Source organism: Hyla sarda (assembly GCF_029499605.1).
Source record: "Hyla sarda isolate aHylSar1 chromosome 1 unlocalized genomic scaffold, aHylSar1.hap1 SUPER_1_unloc_14, whole genome shotgun sequence".
NCBI classification, from domain to species: domain Eukaryota; kingdom Metazoa; phylum Chordata; class Amphibia; order Anura; family Hylidae; genus Hyla; species Hyla sarda.
In genome coordinates, this window is record NW_026607575.1 from 138196 (window position 1) to 149195 (window position 11000).

Here is an 11000-nt window from a genome sequence, read left to right on the forward strand (position 1 = left end):
GAATGAGGCGGAGGAGGTGGAGCTGAGCTAGAGTGGAGGTCACATGGTTCCTGTAGACTGTGGAGCTCCACTCTGCAGAAAGATCCTGATAGAAGACTCTGGAAGAAGGACCTGTAAGCATGGTCACGTGATAGGAATGGGTGGGACTCAAAAATGGAGGGAACTTAGTCATTTCCTCACTCCTCTTGTCTCCTCATAGATTGTAAGCTCTTGTGATCAGGATCCTCACTCCTCTTGTCTCCTCCTCCTCATAGATTGTAAGCTCTTGTGATCAGGATCCTCACTCCTCTTGTCTCCTCCTCATAGATTGTAAGCTCTTGTGATCAGGATCCTCACTCCTCTTGTCTCCTCCTCATAGATTGTAAGCTCTTGTGATCAGGATCCTCGCTCCTCTTGTCTCCTCATAGATTGTAAGCTCTTGTGATCAGGATCCTCACTCCTCTTGTCTCCTCCTCCTCATAGATTGTAAGCTCTTGTGATCAGGATCCTCACTCCTCTTGTCTCCTCCTCCTCATAGATTGTAAGCTCTTGTGATCAGGATCCTCACTCCTCTTGTCTCCTCCTCATAGATTGTAAGCTCTTGTGATCAGGATCCTCACTCCTCTTGTCTCCTCATAGATTGTAAGCTCTTGTGATCAGGATCCTCACTCCTCTTGTCTCCTCATAGATTGTAAGCTCTTGTGATCAGGATCCTCACTCCTCTTGTCTCCTCCTCCTCATAGATTGTAAGCTCTTGTGATCAGGATCCTCACTCCTCTTGTCTCCTCATAGATTGTAAGCTCTTGTGATCAGGATCCTCACTCCTCTTGTCTCCTCATAGATTGTAAGCTCTTGTGATCAGGATCCTCACTCCTCTTGTCTCCTCCTCATAGATTGTAAGCTCTTGTGATCAGGATCCTCATTCCTCTTGTCTCCTCCTCCTCATAGATTGTAAGCTCTTGTGATCAGGATCCTCACTCCTCTTGTCTCCTCCTCATAGATTGTAAGCTCTTGTGATCAGGATCCTCACTCCTCTTGTCTCCTCCTCCTCATAGATTGTAAGCTCTTGTGATCAGGATCCTCACTCCTCTTGTCTCCTCATAGATTGTAAGCTCTTGTGATCAGGATCCTCACTCCTCTTGTCTCCTCCTCATAGATTGTAAGCTCTTGTGATCAGGATCCTCACTCCTCTTGTCTCCTCCTCCTCATAGATTGTAAGCTCTTGTGATCAGGATCCTCACTCCCCTTGTCTCCTCCTCATAGATTGTAAGCTCTTGTGATCAGGATCCTCACTCCTCTTGTCTCCTCCTCATAGATTGTAAGCTCTTGTGATCAGGATCCTCACTCCTCTTGTCTCCTCATAGATTGTAAGCTCTTGTGATCAGGATCCTCACTCCTCTTGTCTCCTCCTCCTCATAGATTGTAAGCTCTTGTGATCAGGATCCTCACTCCCCTTGTCTCCTCCTCATAGATTGTAAGCTCTTGTGATCAGGATCCTCGCTCCTCTTGTCTCCTCCTCATAGATTGTAAGCTCTTGTGATCAGGATCCTCACTCCTCTTGTCTCCTCATAGATTGTAAGCTCTTGTGATCAGGATCCTCACTCCTCTTGTCTCCTCCTCCTCATAGATTGTAAGCTCTTGTGATCAGGATCCTCACTCCTCTTGTCTCCTCCTCCTCATAGATTGTAAGCTCTTGTGATCAGGATCCTCACTCCTCTTGTCTCCTCCTCCTCATAGATTGTAAGCTCTTGTGATCAGGATCCTCGCTCCTCTTGTCTCCTCCTCATAGATTGTAAGCTCTTGTGATCAGGATCCTCAATCCTCTTGTCTCCTCCTCATAGATTGTAAGCTCTTGTGATCAGGATCCTCACTCCTCTTGTCTCCTCCTCCTCATAGATTGTAAGCTCTTGTGATCAGGATCCTCGCTCCTCTTGTCTCCTCCTCATAGATTGTAAGCTCTTGTGATCAGGATCCTCACTCCTCTTGTCTCCTCATAGATTGTAAGCTCTTGTGATCAGGATCCTCACTCCTCTTGTCTCCTCATAGATTGTAAGCTCTTGTGATCAGGATCCTCGCTCCTCTTGTCTCCTCCTCATAGATTGTAAGCTCTTGTGATCAGGATCCTCACTCCTCTTGTCTCCTCCTCATAGATTGTAAGCTCTTGTGATCAGGATCCTCACTCCTCTTGTCTCCTCCTCATAGATTGTAAGCTCTTGTGATCAGGATCCTCACTCCTCTTGTCTCCTCATAGATTGTAAGCTCTTGTGATCAGGATCCTCACTCCTCTTGTCTCCTCCTCATAGATTGTAAGCTCTTGTGATCAGGATCCTCACTCCTCTTGTCTCCTCCTCATAGATTGTAAGCTCTTGTGATCAGGATCCTCACTCCTCTTGTCTCCTCCTCATAGATTGTAAGCTCTTGTGATCAGGATCCTCACTCCTCTTGTCTCCTCCTCATAGATTGTAAGCTCTTGTGATCAGGATCCTCACTCCTCTTGTCTCCTCCTCATAGATTGTAAGCTCTTGTGATCAGGATCCTCACTCCTCTTGTCTCCTCCTCATAGATTGTAAGCTCTTGTGATCAGGATCCTCGCTCCTCTTGTCTCCTCATAGATTGTAAGCTCTTGTGATCAGGATCCTCACTCCTCTTGTCTCCTCCTCATAGATTGTAAGCTCTTGTGATCAGGATCCTCACTCCTCTTGTCTCCTCCTCATAGATTGTAAGCTCTTGTGATCAGGATCCTCACTCCTCTTGTCTCCTTATAGATTGTAAGCTCTTGTGATCAGGATCCTCGCTCCTCTTGTCTCCTCCTCCTCATAGATTGTAAGCTCTTGTGATCAGGATCCTCACTCCTCTTGTCTCCTCATAGATTGTAAGCTCTTGTGATCGGGATCCTCACTCCTCTTGTCTCCTCCTCCTCATAGATTGTAAGCTCTTGTGATCAGGATCCTCACTCCTCTTGTCTCCTCCTCATAGATTGTAAGCTCTTGTGATCAGGATCCTCACTCCTCTTGTCTCCTCATAGATTGTAAGCTCTTGTGATCAGGATCCTCACTCCTCTTGTCTCCTCCTCATAGATTGTAAGCTCTTGTGATCAGGATCCTCACTCCTCTTGTCTCCTCATAGATTGTAAGCTCTTGTGATCAGGATCCTCGCTCCTCTTGTCTCCTCCTCATAGATTGTAAGCTCTTGTGATCAGGATCCTCACTCCTCTTGTCTCCTCATAGATTGTAAGCTCTTGTGATCAGGATCCTCGCTCCTCTTGTCTCCTCCTCATAGATTGTAAGCTCTTAGGCTGCATTCACACCACCTTTTTGCAGTACAGTTCCCGTATACTTTTTCTACGTGAAAACCGTATACATTGACTTTCCATTGAAAACCTTACGCCAAAAGATGCATCAGGTTTTGTCCGTTTTGCATCCTGTACGGTTTTGTCAGGTTTTTTTCCTTTACCCAAAACTGTAGTCTACCACGGTTTTAGGTCTGGTTGAAAAACTGTAATAAACCGTATACGTTTTTTTTAAACATGGGAGTCAATGGGAACCGTACAGAACATTTTGTGCATACTGTTTCATCCGGTTTTTGACTTTGCACAGGGTTTTTTTCTTGGAATTTCAATCAAACCAGTAAAACTTTATTCAAAATGGAGTGAAACGTTAAAAACTTATACTTTTTTCTTAAACGGATGCAACCGGATGTCATTTCTCAAACTGTATACGGTTTTTAACTGAATACGGGTTAAAATTTTACACACGTTTTGATACAGTTTAGTCAGGTTTTCAGGAATCTGTTTTTCCTCAAAAACCCGATACAGGAAACTGTATTGCAAAAACGTGGTGTGAATGCCGCCTGAGGTACTTTCTTCTTTATAGTGATTGTAGTGATCTGATCGGTTGTTTTGTTGAACTTTTCCTCTACAGGTTTTGATAACTCTCCCCATAATCTATATTCAAGAGAAGAAGTAACAACATAAAAGGTTTTTATATAAATGTGTGTAAGCGAGAACGGTATATACTGTATATAACACAATAGAGGACGATACAAGGAATACTGTGTACAGTACTGGTCAGACCATGATAGAATACTGTGTACAGTACTGGTCAGACCACACATGGAATACTGTGTACAGTACTGGTCAGACCACACATGGAATACTGTGTACAGTACTGGTCAGACCACACATGGAATACTGTGTACAGTACTGGTCAGACCACACATGGAATACTGTGTACAGTACTGGTCAGACCACACATGGAATACTGTGTACAGTACTGGTCAGACCACACATGGAATACTGTGTACAGTACTGGTCAGACCACACATGGAATACTGTGTACAGTACTGGTCCGACCACACATGGAATACTGTGTACAGTACTGGTCCGACCGCAGATAGAATACTGTGTACAGTACTGGTCAGACCCCACATAGAAAACTGTGCACAGTACTGGTCAGACCCCACATGGAATACTGTGCACAGTACTGGTCAGACCCCACATGGAATACTGTGCACAGTACTGGTCAGACCGCACATGGAATACTGTGCACAGTACTGGTCAGACCGCACATGGAATACTGTGCACAGTACTGGTCAGACCGCACATGGAATACTGTGCACAGTACGGGTCAGACCGCAGATGGAATACTGTGCACAGTACGGGTCAGACCGCAGATGGAATACTGTGCACAGTACGGGTCAGACCGCACATGGAATACTGTGCACAGTACGGGTCAGACCGCACATGGAATACTGTGCACAGTACGGGTCAGACCGCACATGGAATACTGTGCACAGTACTGGTCAGACCGCACATGGAATACTGTGCATAGTACTGGTCAGACCGCACATGGAATACTGTGCACAGTACTGGTCAGACCGCACATGGAATACTGTGCACAGTACTGGTCAGACCGCACATGGAATACTGTGCACAGTACGGGCCAGACCGCACATGGAATACTGTGCACAGTACGTGCCAGACCGCACATGGAATACTGTGCACAGTACGGGCCAGACCGCACATGGAATACTGTGCACAGTACGGGTCAGACCGCACATGGAATACTGTGCACAGTACGGGCCAGACCGCACATGGAATACTGTGTGCAGTACTGGTCAAACCGCACATGGAATACTGTGTGCAGTACTGGTCAAACCGCACATGGAATACTGTGTACAGTACTGGTCAGAGCACACATGGAATACTGTGTACAGTAATGGGCAGACCATGATAGAATACTGTGTACAGTACTGGTCAGACCGCACATGGAATACTGTGTACAGTACGGGTCAGACCACACATGGAATACTGTGTACAGTACTGGTCAGACCACACATGGAATACTGTGTACAGTACTGGGCAGACCACACATGGAATACTGTGTACAGTACTGGGCAGACCACACATGGAATACTGTGTACAGTACTGGTCAGACCACACATGGAATACTGTGTACAAGAGAGATATAGTGGAGCTGGAGACGGTTTGCGGACGCACATCCAGAGTAATACGGGGAATGGGAGGACTACAGTACCCAGAAAGATGATCAGAATTCGAGTTATTTTGTTTAACCCTTTAAAGGGGTAGTCCAGTGGTGAAAAACTTATCCCCTATCCTAAGGATAGGGGATAAATTTGAGATTGCGGGGGGTCTGACCGCTGGGGCCCCCTGCGATCTCTCTGTACGGGGGCCAGGATCTCCGGCCAGATAGCGGGTGTCTACCTCTGCACGAAGTGGCGGATGACACGCCCTCTCAATACATCTCTATGGCAGAGCCGGAGATTGCCGAAGGTGGCGCTCCAGCTCTGCCATAGAGTTGTATTGAGGGGGCGTGTTGGACGCCGCTTTGTGCGGAGGTCGACACGCCCCCTTCCCGCGGGCTGTCGGGGCTCCGTACAGGAGATCTCAGGGGGCCCCAGCAGTCAGACCCCCCGCGATCTGCAACTTATCCCCTATCCTTAGTAAAGTTTTCGCGGGCGCAGTAGTGGGCTCAGAAGGGAAGGAGCGACCATGGGATTTTGGAGAGTACGTTTTTCTGAAATGGTTTTTGGAGGGCATGTCACATTTAGGAAGCCCCTATGGTGCCAGAACAGCAAAAAAACACATGGAATACCATTTTGGAAACTAGACCCCTCAAGGCACGTAACAAGGGGTACAGTGAGGCTTAAAGGAGAACTCCGGAATATAAAAATTGTCGCCCATAGTGCCGGCAGTAAAAAAAAATAAAGATGTACATACCTCCCTCCGGTAACCGGATCCGGTCTCCGCCGCGATCCTCTTCCTGGTTGCCGGTGGTCGGATGAATCAGCCAATCACCAGCCGCAGTGAAGTCAGACTTGGCCAGCGATAGGCTGAGCGGCAGTGTGAAAACTCTTCAGGACACAAAATTCTTCACTACACCGGCACCTGCGGCCGGGGCCGAAAACGTCACACTGCGGCTCAGCCTATCACCAGCCGAGTCGGGACTTCACTGCGGCCGGTGATTGGCTGAGCGCAGTATGACTCATCCGACCACCGGCAACCAGGAAGAGGATCAAGGCGGAGGCCGGAGTCGGTTATCGGTGCCCCAGGGGAGCGGCGGAAGGTATGTACATCTTTATTTTTTTTACTGCCGGCACTATGGGCGACAATTTTTATATTCCGGAGCTCTCCTTTAACACCCCACAGGTGCTTGACAAATTTCTGCTAAAGTTGGACAGGAAAATGAAAAATTAGATTTTTTTTTTTTCACTAAAATGCAGTTTTTCCGCCCCAAAATGTTTCATTTTCACAAGGGGTAATAGGAGAAAATTACCCCCAAAATTTGTAACCCCATTTCTTCTGAGTATGTGTGGACGTCAAGTGCTCTTCGGGCGAACTACAATGCTCAGAAGAGAAGGAGCGCCATTCAGCGTTTGGTGAGAGAATTTGTTTGGAATAGAAGTCGGGGGCCATGTGCGTTTACAAAGCCCAGACACCTGTGGGGCGTAAATGCTCACTGCACCCCTTATTACATTACGTGAGTGGTGTAGTTTCCAAAATGAGGTCACATGTTGGGGGGGGTCCATTGTTCTGGCACTATGGGGGCTTTGTAAACGCACATGGCCTTCAATTTCGGACACAGTCTCTCCAAAAGCCCAATCGCGCTCCTTCTCTTCTGAGCATTGTAGTTTGCCCGCAGAGCACTTTTACATCCTCATATGGGGTATGTTCTTACTCCGAAGAAATGGGGTTACAAATTTTGGGGGGGCTTTTTTTTCCTATTCTCCCTTGTGAAAATGAAAAATGTAGAGTAACGCCAGCATTTTAGTGAGAACATTATTATTATTTTTTTTTCATTTTCAAAAATTTGTCAAACACCTGTGGAATGTTCAGGCTCACTATTCCCCTTGTTACATTCTGTGGGGGGTGTAGTTTCCAAAATGGGGTCACGTGGGTATTTTATTGTTTTGCGTTTGTCAGAACCGCTGTAAAATCAGCCACCCCTGTGCAAATCACCAGTTTAGGCCTCCAATGTACATAGTGCGCTCTCACTCCTGAGCCTTGTTGTGCGCCCGCAGAGCATTTTACCCCCACATATGGGGTATTTCTGTACAAATTTTGGGGGTGTTTTTTTTTTTTTTTTTCCCTTTTACCGCTTGTGAAAATAAAAAGTATGAGGCAACACCAGCTTGTTAGTGTAAAAAAAATATATTTTTACACCAACAGGCTGGTGTAGCCCCCAACTTTTCCTTTTCATAAGGGGTAAAAGGAAAAAAGCCCCCAAAATTTGTAATGCAATTTCTCCCGAGTACGGCGATACCCCATATGTGACCCTAAAATGTTGCCTTGAAATACGACAGGGCTCCGAAGTGAGAGAGCGCCATGCGCATTTGAGGTCTGAATTAGGGATTTCACAGGGGTGGACATAGGGGTATTCTATGCCAGTGATTCCCTAACAGGGTGCCTCCAGCTGTTGCTAAACTCCCAGTCAGTGGCGGTCCGGAAATGCTGGGAGTAGTTTTTTTGCAACAGCTGGAGGCTCCGTTTTGGAAAAACTGCCGTACAATACGTTTTTCATTTTTATTGGGGGGACAGTGTAAGGGGGTGTATATGTAGTGTTTAACCCTTTATTATGTGTTAGTGTAGTGTTTTTAGGGTACATTCACACTGGCGTGCGTTTACAGAGAATTTCCTGCTAGGAATTTGCGCTGCGGCATAAAATTTGCCGCAGCTCAAGCGTGAAGCAGGACAGTTCCCCAGGATTACTGTGGGTGGGCAGAATGGGGAACTGAACTTTAACTTCTCCGTCCCCGATCTATTTGGATAGGAGGGCTGGCGCCCCTGCCACCTCACTCCTATCCCTTCAGGGGACATCCCTGCTCCCCCTTATTTCCCGGGTCACCGGAGAGCTGTATGACCCGGAATTGCTGCAGATCGCCGGTCTGAATTGACCACTGACATTGGGGGGGGTCTCAGGACCCCCTGGGCATTTGCACAAGATGCTTGTTGATAGATATCAGCAGTCATCCCAGTCCGGTCCCTGCCATGCGGTCCTTAAGGGGGTTAAAAATAAGAGAGGCCTTAGCTGTCCCCTAGTATAGGGTTTGTTACTCTGGATCAGCACAGTAGGGACATAGATTGAACTTAATGGACTCTGCTCTCTTTTTAACCCTATGAATGTCAGTATGACTGCAGCGTCGTCTGCCCGGCCAGCGTGTGAAGCTCTGACACTGTTCACCCTGAGGGCGATCTACCCCTCCCGAGGCCGCCCCCTCCTGATGTCAGAGCCGTCCGGAGCCACTAGAGTGATCCTGCGACACGACACCGCCCAAAGAATGGAGAGGAGGAGGGGGAGAGGCTCCGAACACAGACGCCTCCAGACATAACGCCCCTTCTTCTAGCTCTGACACGCTGAGAGCCACGTCCTCCTCTGCACTATACTGCCAGCATGAGCTAAACTACAACTCCCAGCGTGAGCCAAACTACAACTCCCAGCGTGAGCCAAACTACAACTCCCAGCGTGAGCCAAACTACAACTCCCAGCATGAGCCAAACTACAACTCCCAGCATGAGCCAAACTACAACTCCCAGCATGAGCAAAACTACAACTCCCAGCGTGAGCCAAACTACAACTCCCAGCATGAGCCAAACTACTACTCCCAGCATGAGCCAAACTACAACTCCCAGCATGAGCCAAACTACAACTCCCAGCGTGAGCCAAACTACAACTCCCAGCGTGAGCCAAACTACAACTCCCAGCATGAGCTAAACTACAACTCCCAGCATGTTGGACTATATAGTAGTATATAGTATAGGTCAGTGTTTCCCAACCAGAGTGCCTCCAGCTGTTACCAAACTACAACTCCCAGCATTTTGGACTATATAATAGCATAGGTCAGTGATTCCCAGCCAGAGTGCCTCCAGCTGTTTCAAAACTAACTCCCAGCATGCCCGGACAGCCGAAGGCTGTCCGAGCATGCTGGGAGTTGTAGTTTTGCAACAGCTGGAGGCGCTCTGGTTGGGAATTACTGGGTTAAGGCATAGAGCTTAGACAAAGAGGTGAGAGACGGGAGTGCTGCGGAGGGTTGTTGGGGTGTGCTGATATGTGCTGCGCGCAGCACTGCTGGTGATCCCAGGAGCTGTTTTCCCCGTGAGCACTTACAGTGTCAGTAATCTGCTAGGAGGGCACTGGGGTGTAGACAGCTGATGTCGGCCATTGCGGAGAGGAACTTCAGTGGGATAAAAACGACTGCGCCCGGATTTTACTTATTTGTCGCTCCCGGACGCTGTGCGCTCCTGCAGGATGAGTAACAGGCTGCGCGCAGAGCCATGTCCAGGGTCCACATGTCATCATTATTCTGCCTCCAGACTCGTTGGTGTCCCTGCAGGTATGGGGACCCCTAGTGGCCATTTTTTTAAGCCACGATTTCTATAAAAATGTAATAAAAATTTTCTGAGAAATTATATTAGAAAAGTTAATACTTTACCAAGATAAACGACATATAAAAAGTTTTTGTATCAAACAGGGACCATTTAACACCTCATGCGCTGCAGGTATTCCAAATGCTTAGAGCACGATGTGCAGGGACCAGGTTTCAGTCCCGGCCCGGTAGCTGAATTCTCGTGACTGGGATTTTGGTTATGTTGCAGGACCGGCAGGATGTTAGATAGAATCCCCGCCCCCCTGTGTCTGAGAGTCTCCTCTGTAATAGCCTGTAAAGGTCACTGCCTCCAGTTTTTCAGGCGGGAGTTGGACCTGTCAACCACTGGAATACTGTATACAGTACTGGTCAGACCGCACATGGAATGCCGTGTACAGTACTGGTCAGATCGCACATGGAATGCCGTGTACAGTACTGGTCAGACCACACATGGAATGCCGTGTACAGTACTGGTCAGACCACACATGGAATGCCGTGTACAGTACTGGTCAGACCACACATGGAATGCCGTGTACAGTACTGGTCAGACCACACATGGAATACCGTGTACAGTACTGGTCAGACCACACATGGAATACCGTGTACAGTACTGGTCAGACCACACATGGAATACTGTGTACAGTACTGGTCAGACCACATGGAATACTGTGTACAGTACGGGGCAGATCGCACATGGAATACTGTACTGGTCAGACCACACATGGAATGCTGTGTACAGTACTGGTCAGACCGCACATGGAATACTGTGTACAGTACGGGGCAGACCGCACATGGAATACTGTGTACAGTACTGGTCTGATCGCACATAGAATACTGTACTGGTCAGACCGCACATGGAATACTGTGTACAGTACTGGTCAGACCACACATGGAATACTGTGTACAGTACGGGGCAGACCGCACATGGAATACTGTGTACAGTACTGGTCAGATCGCACATGGAATACTGTACTGGTCAGACCACACATGGAATGCTGTGTACAGTACTGGTCAGACCGCACATGGAATACTGTGTACAGTACGGGGCAGACCGCACATCGAATACTGTGTACAGTACTGGTCTGATCGCACATGGAATACTGTACTGGTCAGACCGCACATGGAATACTGTGTACAGT

The 11000-nt window shown here is 47.8% G+C and overlaps 1 long non-coding RNA gene across 1 annotated transcript; it reads left to right on the forward strand.

The window, feature by feature from the left end:
• The first annotated feature begins 6 nt into the window (after nucleotides 1–6).
• On the forward strand, nucleotides 7–9291 carry LOC130297997 (uncharacterized). The gene is made up of 3 exons (XR_008849731.1): nucleotides 7–113; nucleotides 3900–3955; nucleotides 8625–9291. It is a non-coding gene; the product is annotated as an uncharacterized LOC130297997 (long non-coding RNA).
• Nucleotides 9292–11000: the final 1709 nt, after the last annotated feature.